Source organism: Macrobrachium rosenbergii, chromosome 2, assembly GCF_040412425.1.
Source record: "Macrobrachium rosenbergii isolate ZJJX-2024 chromosome 2, ASM4041242v1, whole genome shotgun sequence".
Taxonomy (NCBI): Eukaryota; Metazoa; Arthropoda; class Malacostraca; order Decapoda; family Palaemonidae; genus Macrobrachium; species Macrobrachium rosenbergii.
In genome coordinates, this window is record NC_089742.1 from 67,109,006 (window position 1) to 67,135,430 (window position 26,425).

At 34.5% G+C, this 26,425-nt stretch overlaps 1 long non-coding RNA gene across 2 annotated transcripts in view; it reads right to left on the minus strand.

The window, feature by feature from the left end:
- Positions 1–26,425, minus strand: part of LOC136849922 (uncharacterized) — a 63,074-nt gene that overhangs the window by 31,226 nt on the left and 5,423 nt on the right. The window contains exons 1-2 of one of the 2 annotated variants that reach the window (XR_010856475.1): positions 23,650–23,849; positions 21,900–22,034 (exon numbers count right to left, since the gene is read on the minus strand). This is a non-coding gene — a long non-coding RNA (uncharacterized lncRNA). Of the gene's footprint in view, positions 1–21,899; positions 22,035–23,649; positions 23,850–26,425 lie in introns of those variants that run through there. The other variant, XR_010856474.1, reaches the window with a different exon arrangement.

The window sequence follows — 26,425 nt, forward strand, 5'->3', positions numbered from 1 at the left end:
AAATATGACATGTCAAAACTAATGCCACTGTAAAATTACATTGTAACTAACACAACTAATGTTACGAATGAGGGTAAACAGAAATAATAAGAGATGTTTAGGCTTTAAGACGGAAAGAACAGGTTGTCGGAAACATTATGAAGAAAATTTGATAAGATATATAAAGGAAAAATGGCTTCGGATAACTTATATATGAAGGTAAATATGACGAGTCACCCTTGTTGCAGTTTTCATTCTGTGATGAAGTTGACGGTGATGATGCCAGCGAAAAATATTATACCACCAGTATGTTATTCCTATTTAAATGATGTCGATACGGGAAGAAAATTAAATAATAACAGACTTGGAAATACTAATATTTTTTTTTTTAGAATGTGAGGAGGATGAGGAGATGAAAGAAAATTAAAATTAACATACGGTATTCTGTCAGAATTATGTATTGTTGATAAAATTCTCATGGGTGAAGAGTAAAAAGGATATGTACAAAAAATGAAGTTAAATAAAATTTTCTAAGGATTAAGACTTTGATAATCGTAAATCAAATCGGGACGAAGTAGACCGTATAAAAGCAAGTAAACAAGTTTCATAACGGAGGTAACATCAATGTCTGTTTGTGTGTGTGTGCACGTGTAGTTGAGAGAGAGAGAGAGAGAGAGAGAGAGAGAGAGAGAGAGAGAGAGAGAGAGAGAGAGAGAGAGAGAAGATATTCAAGACAGTGGAGCAAGGATTCTAAGGTGTAAAAGAACAGATTGAATTCATTTTCGAGGAAATACGAAAATGGTTCAACTTCCGATTACATGAGAGAGAGAGAGAGAGAGAGAGAGAGAGAGAGAGAGAGAGAGAGAGAGAGAGAGAGAGAGAGAGAGAGAGAAATAGCAAGTCAATGCATGAGAAGCCAGGTTTACAATGTGAAAAAAGAAAAGATACATTTTTCAAAGTAACAACATAAGAACTTAATCTCCAAGAGAGAGAGAGAGAGAGAGAGAGAGAGAGAGAGAGAGAGAAAAGAGAGAGAGAGAGAGAGAGAGAGAGAGAGAGAGAGAGAGAGAGAGAGAGAGTCAATGACACTGTAGCCTGGCCTCTGAAGTGAGAAGGAGAATAAATGAGTATTGTTTTCAAGGCAAAACACCCGAGAACTTGATCTCCGATTCTCGTAGGAACAAGGGAGAGAGAGAGAGAGAGAGAGAGAGAGAGAGAGAGAGAGAGAGAGAGAGAGAGAGTCCTTTTTTTCAAAGTAAATAATTAGGGGAGTTCCTTCTTCCCTTCGCTCTCCCTCCACGCGCTAATGAAATTAGAATTCAGCCTTGATTGTTACACTAGAATTTCACATTATTATCATTTCGGAATTTTACAAAAGTATGTTAAAGAATTTCCAGGATCCGGACTTAATAAGATGTAACGGTATGCTGTTATAAGATAATAGACTATTAAAAGAACTAGGAATTTTAATATTCTGGTATGCACTGCTTTCAGTAAGACTGAATTTCAGAAATGTCCTCAAGTTACAGAGAAGTACTGCACAAATTTATTCCCACATTTACACATTTACATACGCATATATATATATATATATATATATATATATATATATATATATATATATATATATATATATATATATATATATATGTGTGTGTGTGTGTGTGTGTGTGTATATATACATATAATATATATATATATATATATATATATATATATATATATATATATATATATATATATATATATATATATATATATATATATAATTCATATGAGGAGTGGCGCCAAAAGACGGTACTCTTCTGGATTTATCAATGCTCCATGGGATTAGGTTGCTAGCCCTAAGCCCTACCTACTAATGTTTAATGTCACTGTTCGAACTACCAGTGGCAGAGTAAACATGTTGCTTACGTCGGTCAGGAAAGGGATCAATTATCGGAATCATATAAATAAAAGTATCAGTTTAATTATTGGTTTCCTGAACTTCCAAAAAATTGATGGAAGGAGTTCTCATTGTAGCAATCCCAAACTTGAGTCAATATTAACCAGATTTTAGTACTGAACTACCGATCCACCAGGAGGGCCATTTTAAGAACGAAAACACTCTTCATTTACTTCACTCGAGGATTCATGCATGGTCTAACATGGATTCATGGCTCACATGACTGAACGTGTATCCTAAAAATTCACGAAAACAAAAGAAAATCAAGAATTTAAAGGGGCAACGAACGATGCTATTCAGAGCACTCTCAACTGTTTTTCATTATACTGCAACATGGCAAGATTTCTCGATACAAGATGACAGGTGAATTTGACCATAACAAAAAATTATTGTATTTTTCTTTTCAAATGCTACCGTGAAAATGTAATAAAGGGAAAGGCAAGGATTAATTAGACCTTACATTTCAGTCAAACGCATTACATACATGTATCAACAAATGGCATGCAAGTTATTAATTCGACTTATCAATTCGACTCAGTATAAATACTTATTTGGCAATGGAAACTGAGTTATTAGGAAATGAAGTAATTAGGAATTAGTTTATGGAATGCTCTTATGATGACTCAATTTATTGTTAAGAAGCCATAGATAATGGGAGATTCCAAGACTACATTTCACGAATTCGGAGAGCAAGTAACAAATGAATTACTATTGCGACACACCATACCTCTCCCCAATTTCTGTTTTAAAAACAATCAAATATGTTCTTATCGTTCGTATGACTAAATTCAACAAAGCAACAAAGGGAAATATCGAATCATCTCACAGATAGGAGTAATGTGACGTCATTCCATGGTGATGCTGCAATATTCCTTTAAACATAAGATCCCAGTTTACTCTGCATTTCATTGTCTTTACCTGATGCTTTATGTAGAAGAGTAATATATAATTCTAGTTACGAAACAGCACACGAACTACGCCTACATATATACGTAAATAGGATTTGTATAAAATTTTATGATTACTAAAATTGCTGTAGTTTTAAAATAACAAAATACTTACTGTGACTTTTGTTCGAGGGATTGCTTTCGCTTAAAAAAACTACTATGACAATATAAATGATGAATTATATGATTGTCCTGCAACTATGTTTTAAAAAAATAAAATGTTGACAAATAAATGTAAGCTATGCATATAAAAAGAAATGAACTACCCGCTAAGTTGAAGATTCAAAAAAATCTAATCTAATAGCTGTATAGTCTGAAGTCCTGACAAATGTTGTCCATTCATCCCACGAACATAAGGATTTTAGAATACATACATATCAAAACGATAAAAAAAGCTTTCACTTTGATGGAACTTCGTTTACTCTGTCATTTCGTAAAAGCGTTTTATAACATCTGTCTAACAGAACCCCCCCTTTTCTTATAAGGTTTTACTTTATGCGATGCACGCACCTACTGTATATTTCTTAATAGCATTCTGTGACAGCTTCACCGTTGCTAAGATTACGGACATGTTTTTGCTAAGTTATATCGCCAGCACCTTCTTTTGGAAACCATAATACCACACTTGAAAACTGTATTTCCACACTATAGACATTTCTCCATATGCAAATAAATATCTAAAGAATCTTAATTCAACTCGGCATTCCGTTTTCTAATTTAAAAGTAAGTTTATAAGAAACGAGGAGATTCTGTATTTCGTTTTCGGGAGAAAAATCCTTTCCAATACCTAAATACATATGTATAAAAAACTTCAAATTGATTTGGTTGTTGTGTTATCCAGCGACACAAAGAGACCACTCCTTCAAAACAGAGCAGGACGCACGACTCAAGCTTTGTCTTGAATCAACCTTTTTTCTCAATCTTTTAGAGTGCAATGCTTTTCGCGTCTTTTTCCTTTGGATTTTTTTTTATACTTCCTTTTTTCTGCACCCAGTAACAACAAATTCCGATTGACTCAGAACAGGAATGAATAAAACAGTTTTTAGTTCTTGTTCTTCTAGAAACTTTTATATTTTTGTGATTTTGTTTGTGCTATATTAAATCTTGACGTCTTACATGGATTTTCGATTTCATTAAAACCAACTTAAATGTGCACATAACCTGAAACTATGGCTCTCGTGGTTATTTCCATGTTCATGCAATTCCTTCAAAAGGTTGTAATCTCTGATAACAGGATTCAGATACGGAATCAAGGATTTCGTCACAGACTCTCTCGATCTCTATCTTAAAAACTGCAATCTGACACTGAAAGCGAATGGAACAGAAGTTGGGTAATATGCAGTTACGAAACCAGGTTAATGCATGCATTTCCTTTCTCAAGTTTTCAACAAAAGGCACAGCAACTGTTCTCTTCGTGAACTCAGAAAACAATTTGTTATCAGGCGTCTTAACCTTCGCTTCTACTTAATGGAAAGCGCCTAACAACTCAGATAAGAGAAAACGATAAAACATAAGCAAAATATAAAATGGGAAAATAAAACACTAAAAAATCAGCTCCGTTATCGCAAAAACATTATAAAAGACAATTTACGACATTATAAACAATGAACTAATAAATAACGAAGAAGACTAGGCGAAGCGCTGAATTCTTATGGAGTCTTTTATAAAAGACCAGGCCTACTAATACAAAAAAAACAATAAAATGAAAAATTCGTCGACGCATAAGTTAATACCAACACTGTAATGGCGGGCATTTTAACAACATTGCCAATTCTTTCGTTAATAATGACTGCAAAGTTATTCTACTATTAAATTCCTTATTCAACAGAGAACTGTAGTGCTACAGCAGACATATTTTAAAAACGGCATTGAAAGGAAGAACAGGTCAGATATGCTCTGGTGCTAAAGCTTTGGTTTCTAAAGAGCACAAACATTGAATATACATCCTTTCTTCAGAAAATGGGCACCAATTGTATGGGCAACCCAGTGACCTAAGCTAGCCATGACATGAATAAAAGAAGAGGAATGAGGGCTAACAAATGGGATAGAACAGAACCAGTTGTTCGAATAAGTTTGAAGGGAAGTTTGATCTTTACAAATGCCAGGAAGCAACAGAGAATGAAATATGAAAGAGAGGCGAGTGTGACACACCCTCCTGCTCTTTGGGTGGCCAGTAAACGACGTTATTTTGATTCCAAATAAAGGTTATTTTGGTTATTTTTCCTACCAGCATGTTATAAAAAATCAAATCGGAGCTAGAAACTAATTATCTTTCGAGTGAAGTTCTCATGACCAGATTCTGTGTGACGTTCTCATTACCTATTTTTAAACCGATATGCGAACTAAGTATTTTCAAGCTTATAACTTTCAAGTAAGTTGTTACGTATATGACTGTCCTCATATCAGTCGATTTGAAAGTAAAAAGAAAAACAAAAATCCATTATATCGTCGCTTCCTTTTCCTTTAGGGGAAGTGAACTGCGATGTAGTCGCTTTTATTTATTTATTTTTTTTTTTTTTGCGAATCACCTTTTCAACACTGCTGTTGAAAAAAGAGAAAAATTGCCTGTATACATATGGGGGAACGATTGTGAAATTAAACCTTTTTCCACAGAAATATCATGTCTATCCGTCCATGTAAATGAATATTTTTGTTAAAATAACTGTAAAAATAGTATGCGCTGAAAAACAATCTTCGCACAAATAAAACAAAGGGAAACATTACAGCATTAGGCGTTAAATTTTTTTTGAGGGATGCATTAAAAAAATTCAGGTATACGTACACACAATATATATATATATATATATATATATATATATATATATATATAATTTATATATATATATATATATATATATATATATATATATATATATATATATATATAATATATATATATATATATATATATATATATAATATATATATATATATATAATTATATATATATATATATATATATATATATATATATATATATATATATATATATATATATATATATATTATATATATTTGTGTCCATGACTTGAAGTACATTCTTACATAAGTGCATTATTTGTATGTGTAATTATTTCTGTGTAAATCAATTTTTCAAATGCAAATGAGTGTTTATATGATCATAATATAATAAATATATGGAGGAAATAAACACGGATTGTATATATTCAAGGTATGAACCTATCACAAAAGTTGATCGCGTACAATGTGTAACAAACGATTCTGAACATCTTATATAAAAAATGGAATATGGGTTTTTTGTAAACTGTCATTAAAAAATGTGTAAAGTTTCGTTATATATTATGAAAGTAGTTTATTATCAATCATAGGTAAGATTTTATTCGAACGCTGAACATCACAAATCTGATTCAAATATAAATTAAACTGAAGCCTTGCGTCAGACTTCTTCTCAATCAGGACTGTAATTTTAATTCTGAGTACAAAATCAGTTTGGAATAACAGTAACTTAATAGTATGGTTATCCATCACCACCCTTTTTCTTTAACAGAGATATGAAACTTCCATTCGCCATTCAAACCCGTGGTTTCATTCAAGTGTGAAGATGCCAATTGCTAACGCAGGATATAAGCCAACATCTGCAAACATTTTAAGGAGTGTACAACAATATGAACTCGAAAATGAGCTGGCTGGCTGTGATTATCAGCTGCAGTTGATGTTTCGTCCTGCCATTCGAGTTTTTCATTTACCTAAATAATAAACCACATCATCTAGATCAGTGGTTCTTAACCTTGGGTACCTATACCCCCAAGGGGTACGAAACTTTAAACCTGAGGGTACGAGACATGATAGCCAGTGCAATGGTACATCTAGTAATTTCTCAGCAAGGTTTGTATCACAAATCCTTTTCATATGTTTGTACTGTACTTATACTGGATGGGGGCACGAGAAAATTTCTGAGATATCCGGGGGTACGGGCACTGAAAAAGGTTAAGAACCACTGATCTAGACCAAGTCGAAAGACTAGTAAGATGACGTCTGAGAAATCCCGAACACTCATCGAAGGGCCCAATTATAAAGAAAGATCCAAACTGCCATCAGAACTAAGAGCTTTGGATGAATTCCACCTGAACTACGATGTGACGTTATTCGACCTTTACGTAATGACTCTACAGAAACTACCGGCATATATCAATTACTTTCTCCCAAGCATTTTCTCTTCTTAGCGTTGTAAAGTCATTCATCTTGATTGGCTTGGATTTACATCGTATCTTCTACAGCTACAAGCTAATTTAACTGAATATGACTGTGACACTCATCTCTTTAACAGAGAATTTAATTTAAATAGTTCTATGTCAATTTTCCTCTGCCCCCATCTTGTGCTCTTAACGAGCAAGGTCCTTCAGCCTAATTAGCTTCCTTTCTTAATGCCTTGGGATCAATGTCCTATCAATTTATGACCTTCAGACGAAGAATATCAATTAAGATACTGAATCTGACGAACAATTTACAGTTCACATGGGTTCCTAATCAATAACATTTCCTTCCCAAGATATTTTCATCTTCATTTTCTCTTTTTTTCTCGTCTTATCCTCCTCTTTTTGTTCTCCTTCTCTTCCTCTGTGACCATCTCCTTGGTCTTCTCCAACACACCGAAGCGATGCTGCATATTCATTTGGATTATCCGTTTTAAATTTACGACCATTCTCTCAGAAGGTGAATTATAAATAAATATAAATAATTCACAGTTGACTTTATGCGCTCCGCATCTCCCTCACACCCCACGCCCTCCTCCCACCTCTCTCTCTCTCTCTCTCTCTCTCTCTCTCTCTCTCTCTCTCTCTCTCTCTCTGGGATTTTTCAAGAAACAATTTGAGTATGTGGCTTTAGAGTTTGCTGAAATTTTTTACGTTTCATAAAACCATAACTATGGACCATCATTGACAATAATCTAGCTTAATTTACAATTCTCATCGAGGCACCAAGATATCCTGGTATTCCAATAATCGCAGGAACTGGCAGACCAATACTTATGACACGAGACGGTCTATAGTATTTTCATCTTGAACTGAGAAGAAGAATTATTTCAAGAATCTACGTGATCCTACGATAAGTGAATAGCTCCACCAATATTAGTTAACATGCTATATTTTTAGAAGGACAAAGCAATATATTCTCAGTAAAAAAAAAAAAAAACATGTGTGATATGAAATGAACTATCCCCTTTGTCCCCAACGGCTTGAAGGAATAAATGTTTGCGTTTCATTACTCTTGCAAATTACAAACAAACTGAAGGTGAAAATTGACAAATCTGAAACACGTCAACGGGAGGACTTTTGTTGACATCCTATTATATCACAGAAACCAGACGGTAAAAAAAAAAACCTTCAATTATGGAACTTCTTTTTCATTTTTATACTGTCGTATATTCTTTACAAAATAAAACAAGAATTACTTTATATTTGAATCGAATGATTGGTTTATATATTTCATTTCTAAATTTTTCATGTTATTTTAAAAATCCTCATTATTTATTTAACTTTGAGTACCGATGCTTCGACTGTCGTAGATACACTACAATTTTTATTTCCTCATGTTGGTTTCATTACTTCCGAGTATTGCAAAAAGGATGAATCTTGCATTATAACCTTGTCGCTCATCGTTACTGTACACTCACGCGTGTATATAAGAAAAATATACGTTGGTACATTAAAATAAAAGTTTTAAGATAACCAAGAAAAGAATTTGGAAGTTCAATCCATCTTGCTAGTAACTTGCTGAGAACCCCCAAGTACAGTTCATATGCCACCCTCTTTTTGAGAAAAAGGCTCATGGCGAGAGATGTGTGCTCAAGGATATTAACAAATATTTTTACCAGTTTTGAAAAAAAGGACATTATTAGCAATGTAAATGCAAAGAAAGGAAAATATATTAATAACAATGTAAATGCATGCTGATTACAACTGCCTTGACTGTCTCGTTTCCAGGCAGTCAAGGCAACTGTAATCAGCATTGCTGTTAACATCCTTCCTTTTCAAATATACATAAATCCTGAGAAAAATATTTGTTTATATCCTTGAACACACATCTCTCACCATGAGCCTTTTCCTCAAAAAGAGGGTGGCATATGAACCGTACTTTCGAGTTCCTAGCAAGACGGCTTCAACTTCTATTCTCTTTTCTTGGCACCAAATGGAGCTGGCACCCATTCACAGGGTGGATTAACGGGCAGAAAAAATGTTAGCATCGGTGACTTGGAAAGGGTACGGTCGCGTGGAAAGAATGGTGTATGAGTGGCTGATGAAAAGATTACAAATATCGGCAGCACTGAGAGATACAAGGAGAGCAAGACCTAGAAAGGCTGAATAAATAATGTAGAAGAAATACAGGTAAAGAGGGACCTCAGCTGCATCCTCGTGATGAAGCAGTGTGTCTGAGGGCCTTCTGTATATCTTAGTTTAACCAGACCACTGAGCTGATTAAGAGCTCTCCTAGGGCTGGATTCGAAGGATTAGATTTATCTTAAATGGCTAAGAACCAATTATTTTACCAAGCAACGGGACCACAGCTTATTGTGGAATCCGAACCACATTATAGCTAGAAATGAATTCTATCACCAGAAGTAAATTCCTCTTATTCTTCACTGGCCGGTCGGAGATGTGAACTCGCTGCCAGCACAGTGCTAGCTGAGAACGGTCGAACCCATCTCCCAACGAAGAACAAAGGTAATGTTGTTGAACCTACCTCATAGGTGGATTCAGCAGTTAAATTATGAATGTGATAGTAAATCATCATATATAAATATATAATTATAAATATATATATATATATATATATATATATATATATATAACTATAAATAAATATATATATATATATATATATATATATATATATATATATATATATATAACTATAAATATATATATATATATATATATATATATATATATATATATATATATATATATATATATATATATATATTACTTTTGCAACAAATTCTCAGCTATATCAATTAATATAGAATTCATTATACTAAGGAATACTTTATTTTCAAGTGCCATTTTTCGCAGAATGGTGAAGTCGACCATCTATCAATGTATCTATACCAAAGTCCCAGGTTTGAATCATGGCCGGGAAAGATATTAAGTATTTTATACCTTAATATTTATGGAAACATATAAATATATATTGTATATATACATGTATTCATATATACAGTATATACATGTATATATGTTTTTATATATCATGTACAGTATATGTATTCATATATATATATATATTTTTTTTTTTCTGGAAGAATTTCTATAAAAGAAGAATTGATAGCGGACTGGTGCAGTTTTTGTAAAATCTACAGTAATTTGTCATGCATTTTAGCTTCCTTTCAGCCCTCCTTCCACCGCAAGAGGCCAACATCTGCTTTTTTTATATATATATTTTCTTTCTTTTTATATATATTCCCCAAGCGAGGAGCTTCCGTGCTCAAAGTCTATTCTCGTGTCACGAGATCAAAATATACGCTGGATTTTTTTCCCTGCACAAAAATTATTATGCTTCTGCATCGAGGCCTGAATTCATATACATATGCATGGCATAAAAAAAAGCAAAAACTGGCAAGAACTACTAAAAAAAAAAAAAGAATATATTACAGCGCATACATAATTTAAAATATAGATTCCACGAATTTTTTTCTATATATGTTTTACCCATCCGTTTGTATGCTAGTGTCTATGCTGGGGAAAATATTGAAACGATTGCTCTCTCTCTCTCTCTCTCTCTCTCTCTCTCTCTCTCTCTCTCTCTCTCTCTCTCTCTCTCTCTCTCTCTCTCGTCCGTCTATGTGTCACAAAGCCAGAAATAACTGCCAAATATACTCCAATATACGTATGAATTTCCACAAGCACACATCTGTATACACATGCATGAGAGCATATAACACAAACACGCATATATACATATATATATATATACATGTATATATATGTATATATTAATATATATATATATATTAATATATATATATATATATATATATATATATAATATATATATATATATATATATATTAATATATATGTATATATATAATCAAGGTCCAAAAAAATATTTATATATATATATATATATATATATATATATATATATATATATATATGGGTGTGTGTGTGTGTGTGTGTGATCAAGGTCCAAAGAAAGGGAGGTCAACCCACGGGAGGCACAAAATTTGTCGATATCTGCGCATCCCAGATTATGACGTCAGAGTAGACCTCCCGACCTTGTTAATCCCAGGTCAGGCTACTGACTTCTCATTCGTTTACAAACTAGTGCTGGCAGGAAAACATATGTATTTCCATATTATTATTATTATTATTATTATTATTATTATTATTATTATTATTATTATTAATCAACAATATACCAAAATACTGCGCTGTGCACGGTTGTGCATCGAATTTGAAAAAACGCGGTGTATATGTTAGTTTTCACTGTTTCTCTTAGAACGAAGAATTAAAACATTTCTTCCTACTATCTACCGTATTTGACCTTATGAATTTTATTTAAAATTTCTTCCAACTATCAGGATACCGTTTTATCATTGGCTGACGCAGTGTGAAAACTATCTTATTTAAAATTCATCTTGAAAGCAAGAATTTCACCACAACAGAACAACTCACATAACTAGTCTCTCATAAACACCAGTCTAACCTACAAAAGAAATATGCAGTTTAAGTCTGAGATTTTGCCTCCCCCCCCGCCTCACCTGTTTATTAATCGCACCCCAACCAGGTTTGCGATAAAGCTCCCCAGATCAGTTATCTTTAACAGGAAGATCTGTTTTTCCAGCAACACGAGTATTATGAGTCATAAAATACTGTAAATGTTTTTTTTATTTATCCTAACCAATTCTGGGCCTCCTTCATTTTTTAAAATTTAGGCAAGAGCCCACAACAGACAAAAGTTTCGAAAGAACTGCATTCTCTGCCGAGCTTTCCATTGGCATAAGACAAATCTAATCGACATTAGAAGGCTATTGAGCCAAACGTAATAGAAGTATTATATCTTTTGTAACCCTAATACACCTCTTAAAACCCCAGGGAGCATGTTTAGCAGTCAACTAGGATAATGAAAGAAATATTTAATATGAAGTACGGCCCATTAAAATGAATGAAACAACCACAATAAGAGTCTAGTGACCATGGAAATTCGATTTAATTGCAATAACTCGCTCCTATCTACTTGCACTAGAGGCTAATGAGCAATTCAAAAGAAATCTACGGAGGTAAGTCTTGCTAAAGACAAGAGTACAAATCAAGATGGTTACGTTTGTGTGATAGTACTTTTGGGAAGTGGTGTAGGTAAATGTAAAAAAAAAAAAGTAAAATGAAGATAAGTATGAAGAGATCCAAAACATAATATCCTCAATATATATATATATATATATATATATATATATATATATATATATATATATATATATATATATATAAATATACATATATATAGATATAAATACATACATATATATATATATACAAATTACATACATACATACATACATATATATACTTCCTTATACATACATGTATATATATATATATATATATATATATATATATATATATATATATATATATATATATATATATATATATATATGCATACACACATACACACACACACACACACACACATATATATATATATATATATATATATATATATATATATATATATATATATATATGTATAATGTATGTATAATCTGTGAAGACAAGTAAAACTTTACAGGCAGTGTTTGATAAACTGCTGTTCATATTAGAATCAAAGAAATTCTTTGTTAATTACTCTGCTCTTTAATGAAAAGTCGTCATTGTTGAAATTCGTAACGAAATTAAAATATATTTCCTTCAAATCTTCTTCCAGAAAAAGAGAAAAAAAGAAAACGGTTCACTATATAAACACGCACACACACAAGTAAAAACGAGTTGAGTGACTGACGCATATCGTGTCGACCTCCGGCGAACTTTCACCAGATTGGCTTCAGCGTCTCTAAAGAGTTCTCGAAGGTTACCAGGAATTCCCTTCTTCTGATGGCTCTTTAGTTATTTTCACATAATTATACGTATATGCCCATATATATAATTAGAAAAATTAATGAATCGTTACTGCAAATCTCTATCATCTGCTGGACGTCACTGGCATTCACGGAATCCTCAAGACTTCCTGAAGACAGGAGCAGCCCCAGTGGAGACGAAAATGTCTCCAGAATCCAGAAGCGTCAAGGGTCAGATTAAAAAACAAAGGATAACTCAATGTCTAACGATATGAAAAACCTACGAAATGAGCTGAAAGAAAATCAAAAGTTATTTTAGAACAGAAAGAAAGAAATGAAGAGAATGTCTCGTGGATACTTTTTGGAAGAGAGAATTCTACAAGATCAATGTATCAATGGTGAATAAAGAGGACTCTGCTTTCAGCGAAGACATGATTAACTTGCACGAGAAGAGGAAACAGGACAATGTCGACGCAGGAGATCAAAGATGGACGAGTTTTGTGTGGGAAATCATTTCTGGAGATGGCGGTGGGGGCTTCTAAGTGACAGAGAGGTGCAGTAGTCGGTCGGGCTTGAGGTAAGTTCAGTGCCTTTTGCATATGTGAATTCTTGTTTTTTCTGCTTTTGCGTGCCTATTTTCACATGCTGCAGTGGTAACCTCTGGCGTGGAGTAAAAACCCGTAAGATCAATGACTGCAAAATATGCGAAATGGGTTTTCCTTTCCAGATTGGTGACCACCACCATCCGAGGAGGGCAGTGTGACAGGAGCTTAGGCTTCGAGTAACACCTTCAGGTATTTGCTGTATTTCTCCTGAGTGCGATTTGGAAGGCTTTCCACTACAGCCAAGGATTGATTGCCTTGTGGAATGACTGGTTTGGAACTCTGCAAAGGAACAAGTGTCTTCTACATAAAAGGAAAGACGCCTTAGGATCTTGGCTAGCTGATGGCTGAGAATGGAGAAGGGCCCATCCCTGGTAAAAATAAACCCCCCATTTCGATGACGCTCTGTTGGCGGGGATGCCCCAGGGGCGAGATCACTTCTGATCGGCAAAGGCCACAAATCTATCTATCTATCTATCCAAATAGATGTATATATATATATATATATATATATATATATATATATATATATATATATATATATATATATATATATATATATATATATATATATATACACACACACGTGTGTGTCAGTGTGTCCGTGTGTATATATGTCTGTGTATTTGTGTCTGTATATTATATATATATATATATATATATATATATATATATATATATATATATATATATATATATATATATATATATATACATACGTACACATATAAATACCATAAAATATACAGTGGTCTCGTCTTTCAACTGAAAGACCTGGGTTGATCCTGATGTGAGTCAGAAATTTTTTTTTTGTTCCACAGGTGATTGTGTGTTGATTATTTCTATCACATTCACTCAGAAAGGATAATTCGAATGAAATGCTGTCAATTGGGTCACTGCTGCTTCGGGAAGTTGGGGAAAAGACGCTGGTATGCAAGCAGTTATCCTGCCCAGGTGAAGCCTTAGGTACAACACGTCTTTTATGACGTGTGGCTTGGTTGGCAGCGGTCTCGTCTTTTAATTGAAAGACCTGGGCTTGATCCTGCTGTGAGTCAGAAATTTATTTCTGTTCCACACGTGACTGTGTTATTTCTAACATATACATATATATATATATATATATATATATATATATATATATATATATATATATATATATATATATATATATATATATATATATATATATATAATATACATACATAAACATATATATGTTACAGTAAGACTATGAAAGCCCTGGTTTTATAGTCTTACTGTAACACACACACACATATTTTAATGTTATTTATTGGGAACTTCAGAATATCCCTGGAAAATACAGATGTTTGTGTGTGTTTGTGTTCTACTAAATTATGTTCAGCAATACGAATGAATGACAAAAATAACCCAAGAATAACAGTTCGTTTTAATATTTACGGACCATTCACAACGTATTTTGAAAATTTCAACGACAGCATATACTGCCTCTCCCGTGGTCAATTTGAATGTAATATCATCATCTAAATCATATATTACCATATTGCCTTTCCAACGATGTTTAAAATCCTGCAAAAAACATTATAAAATGAAATTTTAAAAAGATTATAATTTTTCTTGGAAAGGATGAAATTCGAATAATAAAGTTTTTAAATATTTGCACGCTATATCAATCCCATAAATCAGAAATAAAACAAAGATTCCGATATATTTGTTCAGAATTTAGATGATCTACATATTGATTACCATTGTTACTGTAACAAAAACTTTAAATGTTCGTCCCTAGGTATTTATCCTTTAATATGGAGCAAGTAACCTCTCTCAAGGGAGTATCGTTGGTGTAGAGTTGGAAAGATTTCCTTTGAAATATATTGCCCGTTTAATCTTATGAAAAGGAATATATTTCCTTACGGTACTTGCTCACATGGAGAGTATAACATTACCACCCGACGGTACAAGCACAGACAGCAAGAAACCAAGAACATTTCTTCAAATGTCTGTGAAGACTGGAGCACTGATCGACGCCAAGCAACAAAATAAGGATGTTCAAGGAAGGAATGTGAAAATCGAGCTCAAACATACACAGCCGGAAGCACTAAAGATATCACGAAGAAAATTCAAGTGTTCATCAAGAGGGCCTCTTCACCCTTCTCCAAAATCGGGACTCATCTGCGATCCCGGAGTCCAATTTAATCTCGACAAAGAATCGCTCAACAAACCAGACATGCCCTGAACTCATACAAGTCATAGCTGTCAAACGCACACTACACTCAATGGAGCCAAAGGAAGCCGACATAATCTCACAACATCAAAGGCTGCGATCTCTGAGCGGGGCAAAAAGGGCCAAAGGATTAAAAAGATATAACGAGCGAAAGAAAAGGATTCCAAGAACGACGAAGTGAGTAGACAGGCGGTTAGACTGATGTATCTCAAATAAATCGGATCTTTATCTATCTATCTATCTATCCATCTATATTTATAGTGTGTGTGTGTGTGTGTGTGTGTGTGTGTGTGTGTGTGTAAATAAGACCGTCGTATCCGAGATTTCGCATCAGGCAGAACGCCCGAGTGTGCATGAATAGCAACAACAACGCAGACTAAATCACATTTCGTTTACAAGCTCAAGCAAGATTCCAGACATGACTTTTGAAGGAAATTCATACATTTTCAAAGAAAGGTGATGGCAGCTGACGAAAATGTTACAAATGGTGTTGTCATGTAAGTCAATATACATCTGTGTGAAGGTACTTGAATATGGTTTACACGTAAACCATACGGATTATTTAAAGCCTTCTTTTTTTAAGTATTTGTTATTTAATTATGATGTGTTCAATGTATTTAATATTTCTGCAGGTTTTACTTCGTTAATTAATTAATTATATCTTAGTTTAACCAGACCACTGAGCTGATTAACAGCTCTCCTAGGGCTGGCCCGAAGGATTAGACTTATTTTACGTGGCTAAGAACCAACTGGTTACCTAGCATGGGGACCTACAGCTTATTGTGGAATCCGAACCACATTATAGCGAGAAATGAATTTCTATCACCAGAAATAAATTCCTCTTATTCTCCATTGGCCGGTCGAAGATTCGAACTCGCGGCCACCAGAGTGGTAGCTGAGAACGGAACCCGCTCGCCCAACGAGAACTGGTTTTACTTCATTCAGTTATCAATGGCGATAGGGATGTTTTAATCTTCGAAAGCCGACTGAGATCTTTTTCCTAGGATATAACCGGAAAATATTGGTTACTGGTCTGAAACACAATTTCTGATTTCAGAACAGATCAAAAACAGTGAACCGTGTGACTTGACATATATTTCGTTCTCTTTCTCTCTCTGATCCTGAAAGTAGCTTTGTGTGGTGAGAAATGTATTTGACGTTATTATAGAGTCGTTGTTCAATATGCATAATGATTTCTAACTGTTCTTGTTTAAGGGCCTTTGCTGGTTATTTTCAGTAGATATTTGTATATTTATACTCCAGTTTTACAAATTGCAACCAAATTTTTTGCTCGTTTATGGACCTTGTCTTACTTTATATCTTGGACCATGTTATCTGCAATGTGACACGTTTGTTTCTTTGGTATTGTGCAAATCTTGCCCAGATCAAGCAGTATTACGAAAGTAAATAGGCTTCAGGGATGTCATCTGCAGTCCCCTACTGATCATGCAAGTTTATACACAGTACTGGCCATCTCTTGTCAAGGGAGGAGTTTTACTCTTCTATACCAGTGCAGGAGTCAGTATTACTCCTAAATACCATTACGGAGATCTGTTTCAATGTGCATTTATGGGCCAGGGCTACTCCTAAATACCGATGTGTGGTCAGTATTACTCCTTAATATGAAAAAGAGGTCGTTATTAGCGCTCAATAGCAATGCAGTGGTTCATATTACTTGTCAATACTCCTTAACACCAATGCAGGGGTTAGTTTTACTCTTCAATATTAATGCAAAGATCAGTTTTACTCATAATTACCAAAGTGGGGATCACTTACTTCCCAAAGCAAATGTGATGGTCTGTACTACTCAGAACCCAAGCAAATAACAGAATTACTTTGCAAAAACAATGAATGGGTCCGTATTACTCCTCAATATTGAGGTAGAGCTCATTATTACTCATCAATACGAGTGTCAGGATTGTTCTTTAAAGACCAGATCATGACTACAGGTTAGGTGAGATTTACAGTCTGAATGACAGTCTTTTACAGACGTCAAATGGAGCAACATATCAAGGAATATATATCAATTAAAATCTTTGTTTCTTTTCTGTACGACATGTTTTGTCAAGGCAAAAATCTTTCTGGCTGGTCCTCTTATTTAGCAGTGGTTTTGGTAGTAGATGATTCCTTGTGTTTACCAAGCGATACTGATACACAGTACCCATTCGTGTGCCAATTGGGCATGTTTTTAACGATGCACACATTATCTGCTGGTAGATTTGATGTGTGTGGCAATAATGCCTTCACCCCTTAAAATAAGACAGACTGCGAATATCGAAATACTTTCTGGGAAGGAGATTAATATATCCAAGCTTATAATCTCTATTTTTCTAATTTTCCTTCAACCAAAACTACTATATTTCGGATTTTGACTATGGACGACTTTTCAGCACAAAATATCACAACACTCATACATAAGTGTACATAAAAATATTTTTGAACCTTTTTTGGCAAGGATATTCTCGCTGTCGATGTTACCCGCTATTCACGCATGATTTGGGTACAATGGCCATTGAACTGTGCGAGCAAGCAAAAATGTGTCCATTTCGTAGTGAAATGGCAGAACAAAATGCAAAAAATGACGTGGCCCTCACGCTAAATCAAAACGGGCCGTAGTCCGAGGCTCATCGTTGGAATATTTCCCTGACATGGATATTCGCGGGAAAGTACGGATGGTGGTGAATGTGGACTTTAAAACAGTGAAAAGAAAATATTGTTTAATAGCCAGAGTTAGTCAGTCTGCATTGGACGGTTTCGATGTATTCGAAGTTTTGCACTACATTTACAAATGTTTTTGGGTATTAGACAGGATTAGGGAAGGAGCTGCTTGAATACACAAAGAACCGGAAAGCGCTATCAAAAGGGAAGCAGTAATACTAATTAAGCAAAAAATCTTGCCAAAAAAAAAATAAATAAATAAATAATGGAAACCATTAGAGTTGAAATACAATCCCAAACACATACGACGGAATATGACTAGATGAAAGAGTTACTGCGCTCTCTCTCTCTCTCTCTCTCTCTCTCTCTCTCTCTCTCTCTCTCTCTCTCGGGATAGAAATCATTGTAAGTCTTATATGGAGGGAGGTCTCTGCGTGTCATGGCTGGAAGACCACACACAAAAGGACTTAAACGCCCACCTCTTTGGCGTGTGCCTCAGCAGCAAATCTGATTTTCGTCAAATTTAAAATTTCCATATTCAAAAAATATCTAAATCTCACCCTGGCTAAAAATGTTTTATTGTAAGAACGTGTTTTAGGTCTGAAAAGTTGAAGGCGAGTGGAGGTGCTTGGGCACTGGTGGGAGGATGGGGTAGGTCCTGGGAGAAGGAAGCAATATCTTTTTAAAAGACTTTTCCCTCTCGTCTCTGTCAAGATGCAAAATGGTTAAGGATTGAAATGTTTTCTCTCTCTCTCTCTCTCTCTCTCTCTCTCTCTCTCTCTCTCGTTCACCCTAAAAATCAGAAACTCTGCAAGTTATTTCTGTAGGATTAATAAAATAAAATTATCCTAACATTCCCAGCCTTTTCACTTGCTCAGCAAATTCAATGTCACTGAGAAACTGGAATTTTCTGGAGTTTGATGACGTCACAACCTCTAGCAAATTTATATAACAGACCATTCTCCCTGCTTCTATTAAAATTCATGGTCACCACATCGTCATAGTTTTTCATCTTTCCAATTTTATCGCAAATACTGAAGGAAATATGTTAATAAAATACGGAAAAATGTACCCTTTCATGCATTCAGTGTCACACTTCGTGAGCCTTAAAAGCAGAAATTTGGTCCTCCACTGGTCAAGTTTGACTCGAGGAAAGCCATGGTGATGAACAAGATGATACCTCTCCAATACCGTCGTTATTTATTTTATCACTACATCATATTAAATTTCCACTCCCCGGCCACCCATCTCTCTCTCTCTCTCTCTCTCTCTCTCTCTCTCTCTCTCTCTCTCTCTCTCTCACGAGCAAAGAGGTAATTAAACGAAACTATGACAATCTTAGATGGTGCTTTCTCGCTCTCTCTCTCTCTGTGTCTCTCTCTCACGAGCAAAGAGGTAATTATACGAAACTATGACAGTCTTAGATGGTCTCTCTCTCTCTCTCTCTCTCTCTCTCTCTCTCTCTCTCTCTAGTACGAGCAAAGAGGTAATTAAACGAAACCATGACAGTCTTAGATGGCGCTCGCTCTCTCTCTCTCTCTCTCTCTCTCTCTCTCTCTTTGCACAGGCTCTCACCTCTACGCCCCCTTGCATTTGGTGCATAAGGGTATGACCAATGGATATTATTGAAGATATACGCGGTATAAAAATAATACACACTGAGACATACTTTCGCTAGGGACTTTTACTTTTTCTTCCCCACTAACGCGGATTCAGTTTCATATTTCACGTATTTTTATTGCTTAAAAGCATCCATTCCTTAAAAAACTATTACCCTCAGCATTTTTCTTTCCAAGTATGTTTATAAATATATAAATTATTACCTATGAATTTTGTGCAACATCCAGTACGTAAATACATAACTTCCTCTAGCGTTTAAAAGGTCGAGAATGCAAATCTCATTCTATTACCGACATCTGAAACCTGGGAAAATGCGGTATAACGCACGATTTAACACAATGACGCTAACAGAACACTAGAATATTAAAGTTTTTCTATGAAGGAGCCGACCTGGAGGAGAAAATCTGAGTTGGGAAAAGGAGGAAAATGCCCCTGGCAAAGAGGGAGCCTACAGTATATGTCAAAGCTTGTTTTTTTTTATTATTATTATCATTTCCTACCACTTCTTGATGCTTTAGTTTTAGGCTTCGTTCTAAATCTCATTAAGTAAAATCTGACAAATTTATTGTTAAAGATATATTTACCGACAAGCGTCATTCCTATTTGGACATTTTCTAAATTCTTTGTTTCGACGTTCCCGCGAGTGGGACTCGCGATCGAAATTCTTTTTTTGTCCTCGTTGGGAAGGATGGCTAGCGTATTTGGAACGTTATTTTCCTCTGGATATGTGGGTACATGGATAATCCTAAAAACCGATGGGTTCTTTTGCTCTAAGTTTCACCAGCTACGTGGAACTTTGGAACTCAAACGCTGCTTGAAAAATCCTGTTCGGTTCTTCGAAATAGACATGGTTACTTAGACACAGACATGCAACTCTTGTTCCTTGGATTATTACGGATGATTTGAATACTTTTTTAAGTGTTTTGAACATTTTTAATGTTCACTGGGGTTACAAATTAGTAGTTTAAAGATACTGGAACCCCTTATATCCAGCAATTACGAGGGAAAATGCAAGAGTGAAATACAGGGAAGAATTGTAATATCTCTATGGTACTTCTAGTTCTAATGCTGATTAAAGTAAGGCTTACTGAACGTTTTAAAATGATATCATACACTAGATAAGTAAGGAGCCAGTGCCCTAGGTTAGGTTAGGTTAGGTTAAGTGTGGTTGGGTTAGGCCACATCTATATTTTAATTTACAGTGTCCTAGGTTAAAGTACAGTAACTTGGGGACCCAGACTGAGTGGGAGCAAAGGCCCAGGCTAGCTACAGACACAGCACCCTAGGTTGGGTTAGTTGTGCTCGGTCACAACTCTATCATATATTTTAATTTAGAGTTTCTTACGTTAGGTGCAAAAGTTTAGTATATATTAGTTTAACCAGACCACTGAGCTGATTAACAGCTCTCCAAGGGCTGGCCCGAAGGATTAGATTTATTTTACGTGGCAAAGAACCAACTGGTTACCTAGCAACGGGACCTACAGCTTATTGTGGAATCCCAACCACATTATGACGAGAAATGAATTTCTATCACCAGAAATAAATTCCTCTAATTCTTCATTGGCCGGTCGGAGATTCGAACGCTGGGCCAACAGCGTGCTAAACGAGAGCTCTACCCACCCCTACAATGAAGGGAAGGGGGTTTCCTTCACCTTATGTTTTCCGAACAACCTAAATCCCCCTCTCCTCTGTGGTCCCCTATAATTGTAGGATATAAGGGGGGGGTCAAGTATCTTTACAACTACCAATTTTCTATTCAAATGGACGTCAAAAACTTTCAATGCACACATTAAAACATTGAAAATAAACTTTCAACTCCAAAAAGCGATTCAAGTTTAAAGTGAAAATTTACCCCATTTTCTCTACCTGTGGCTACCACCAAAGTTGTCAAACTTTAACTTACAAAAGACTTATTCTGAATACATCTTACCTCGAGGTGCTCCTCGACTGGATGATCTTGCAAATTTCCAAAGCGAGTGAAGAGCTCCTTTAATGTAGTAAAACTGCTTTTTTTTTTTTTTATAAGGAACTCAAAAGCGAAATTCAGCAACGTCATACAATTCACCTGAAATACCAAGAATGATAGAGTAAGAGATTAAGAGCATGATAGACAGGCAGCCAACACATTACCAGTTACAAATTTGCATGTTTTCAAATTATGCAGCGGCTTGAATCTGCATGCCTTCTTCATATACTAATAAGGAGAGACTATTACCCTATTCCAAAAAAAATCTAGCTCCATAATCGCACGTTGCTATGAACATTAACGGCAATATTATTCCATCATCATCAAAGACTTACTTTGAACAGGGAAAGACAACAGAACATATTATTGTTGAATGGGCTGTGTGTTTATTTAAACAAGCAAAAATATTTTTAACGATATGCTTTACTTCTCAGTGACATATAGCCGCAGTTATGTCACCTCAGAGCACGTTGCAAACCTCCATCCTCAGTTTAAATATTTCAGTGCTTAGATATTATCTATAAGTAATGAACATGTCCTGTCAGGGCATTCTGCAATTCCATCGTAATTGTGATATATCAGTTAAATCACAGGTTCAACTGTAAAAGATTTGCGCACACAGATCAATGACATATTTCCAAAGGGTTGCGGCCTAACATTAACATTCCCTTAACTTGACTTTATGCTGCCATGGCCACCCACCATCCCCATCCACCCACAAGAAGGTACTGATTATACCAGAACGGTGTGTCCGCATCTATTATGCAGTATTAACAAAATAATGTTGCTTTGCGTCTTTCAAGATTTTTTAATAGTTTTGACAGTGAATTTATTACACGCAAAGTATTTATAATACAACCAGGAAAAAACAAATTATATACTGTATATATATATATATATATATATATATATATATATATATATATATATATATATATATATATATATATATATATATATATATATATATATATATACTAAGCCTTTTACAGTAAAATACTAGGAATTGTTCTCACAACATTAATTAAATTACATATCGCCCGGAAGCGTTTTACTGCTGTCATTATTATTACTGTTATTCAGTTGATAAACCCTATTCATATGGAACAAGCCTACTGGGCATACCTATCGTTTTCTCTTGGGTTGTCAACATTTGTTCCTATGCATTCCTTCTTCATGGCACTACTATTTTGGATCTGGGCTGGATAAGAGCACTGGATTGTCCCTCTTACAAACCTAATTTCTAAAAAGTATTCAATCTTTTTTTTATTATTATTTTCTATATACCCTTAACTGTACAACGACTCTGGAAGACAGGTGACTGCATTACACTTTTAAAAGTCAGTCACCGCTCGCCAGATGTCTTCGACCAACCGTTGATGCCCGGATATACCAAAGTTAGTTCTTCATCTAGCTATGTCTTTCCTCCCCAGCTGTAAAATCACCGACAACTTTTATGTAAATTATTCCTAGTTGATCAACATTTCTTACCCCAATAATAATCAGAAGCTATTTCAGACTACAGTTTTTCTAACGCTAAATCCCTAGTCATTTAGAATATCATAACATAAGATAAATCTGTTAACATACCTTCGCATATTCTAACAAATTCAACACCCAAATCAAGTGTCCATCGCTCTATTTGGGAACCTATCTCTGCCCTTGCTGTTTCTTACAATATGAGAGGTTCCTCACTCTTGTGGTCATTCCTTACCTGTAGGTCATATTCCGAATCAGTATCTCAACGTCTATTCCCCGATTTTATTCTCTATCAACCATAACGTATTCTAGGCTATCAAGCGTCACTGTGTTGTTATTCTGGACTGCGCCTATGCAACATTGGGTCTGTTTCACGAGCAACCCGCAGTAGAGAGATCCGATCACTGTAGACAGGAACAAAAAGTCCTGATGTTAACTTCCACCAGCCAGAAACAACTGAAGACAAAACACAAGTAGTCACTCCAGGTAAACCAGCTCACGACAAGCCACATCCCAACGGACCAGCAGTCTGGTTGTTTCCTAATCACTTCTCAACAATATGACACGATAATGAGCAATTATCATTAGGGAGTAACAGTATTAAAATCTTTCCATTGTAAGTATTGTAAATGTTACAATATTATGGGTACTAATCGAATTACAGGTACCACGTGTTCCAAAATTTAGCTGCTCTATTTGGCTTCGCCAATTTATATATTTGGCAAAAATTAAAGCAGTTTTCCATAATGGATCTTCTATTTCCTTCCATTTTCCAGTTTCTGCTGTTAATAACGGTTTTCATTATCATGATTACATTTCTGTTCAAAATGTTTACTTTTATTTTCCAAAGTTTCTATTGCATATTTATCACTGCAAGCCTTGAATCTGACTGTGAAATAAATGAAGACTGTTTCGCTCTGAAACACTGGGCTACGTACAAACACACATACACACACACATATATATAATATATATATATATATATACACAGTATATATACATATATATATATTTATTTATATATATATGTATTTCTATATATATGTATATATATATATATATATATATATATATATATATATATATATATATATTATACATATATAAATATATATATATATATATATATATATATATATATATATATATATATATATATATATATACACACATACACACACACACACATATATATATATATATATATATATATATATATATATATATATATATATACATATATATATATATAATGTATATATGTATAGATTTATGTCCAGCAAGTCTGCTTCACTGGTAATAAATTCTTTATGAGTAATACAACATAACTTCGTAAGAAAGTTATGTATTGACAGATTCAATCGGCTCACCAGGAGAGAAGGGCTCTTTCTGGGAAGAAGGGCGGAATCGATCTCTGTAACAGAGTGCAGAGAAACTTGGAGAGGAAAACTTCCAAGAAGTATTGATGTGATTCGGACCCTGACAAGGAAATCTCGACCCTTCGGCGGAAGTTCGAAGAATTTTTGAGTGGAAAATTTGCCTTTGTTCAGTAGCAGTTGCTAAGAAAAGTCCGTTCCTTTCTTTATCTGTTATACCTCCTCACTCGCCTACCGTCCCCTTAATACCTAATTCTCCAAGTCGATTTACTCATGGTTATCTAGATTATAAACTGATTAAACCGTCAGTGTTATTATTGTTCATCAAATGTTTGCCCTCCTGTGAAACAGAATATGCGAAAAGAAGAAAGAACTGATAAAAGGGGAGAGAGGTTAAAATCTTGGTTAAGAATACCAAAAATAATAACTAGGTTTCCTTCGCATCTGTTCTGTGAACAGGTTCTACCGTTCGACATCGGATTTACATAATGCCGTAAAATGAACTGAAATATATTTGGCATTTGGACAGAAACGCGACGTAGAAAAATGGACAAAGTACTTAAATATTTCTGGATAAATAATCACCAACCTACTAGGTACTTCCTAAATTTCCCCAAGATCATAGAAAAATAATTTGGCCTTTACATTGACATTTGGAAAATTGATCAAAGTAAAATATATTTAAAAACAAACAACTACCAACACCGTATGTACCTACCTACCAAGTTTCACCAAAATCAGAGAAAAATAAATTACTCACCTTCAAACTGATATGTAACCTTTAAACATATATCAGGATGCAATGATACCAATAATAATAGTCTGAATACAGTCTTTTGCAGATCAGAGAGAGAGAGAGAGAGAGAGAGGAGAGAGAGAGAGAGAGAGAGAGAGAGAGAGAGAGAGAGAGAAGAAAAATGTTCTAAAAATCTGGCTTTAAACTTGACACGTGAACTTAACAAATAGGTCAAAGCCAAAAATACTTGGGAAGTGTAAGCAGCGCCCCTAAATTACTAACCTACTAAGTTTCATAAAAAATCAAGGACAAATTGATGAAAAGGAAAGAAATAATAATTGTAAAATAGGTGAACATAGCCGAATAGTAAAAGTAAATAATTACCGTATATACAATTTTAAAAACGACAAAACACTGAAATGTGCTTGAATGTACTCTCAAAAAAGTGGGAACTGACAATGGCTTTTCAATTCTAACAGATAATAAATTTACAATAATATTATGCAAATATTTTCTTACTCCTTGTGATATTTATTTATTTTAAAAAATCAAATCCGTTGGTTATTCCTTAATAAGACCCAGAAAAATGTTTCTTGCGAGAGTTTAAACAGCTCTAGCAATAAACACCATGCTGTGTATCTACGTGTATCACAGGAATGTTAGTAAGATGTGATTAATGGCGCGGATGTTGCATGTGCACACACATATAAATATGTGGGGCTTACAAAGATACAAACACACACGTACATTTGAGTGGGTGCGTGTGTTAAATTGATAAGTCTGCAGAGAGAAAATAATGTACTCCATGAGGTAAAATGATATCTCAATAAAAAAAAAAAAAAAAAAAAAAACCTACATCAAAATAAGATGAAGGAAAAAATAGAATTACGACAATGAAG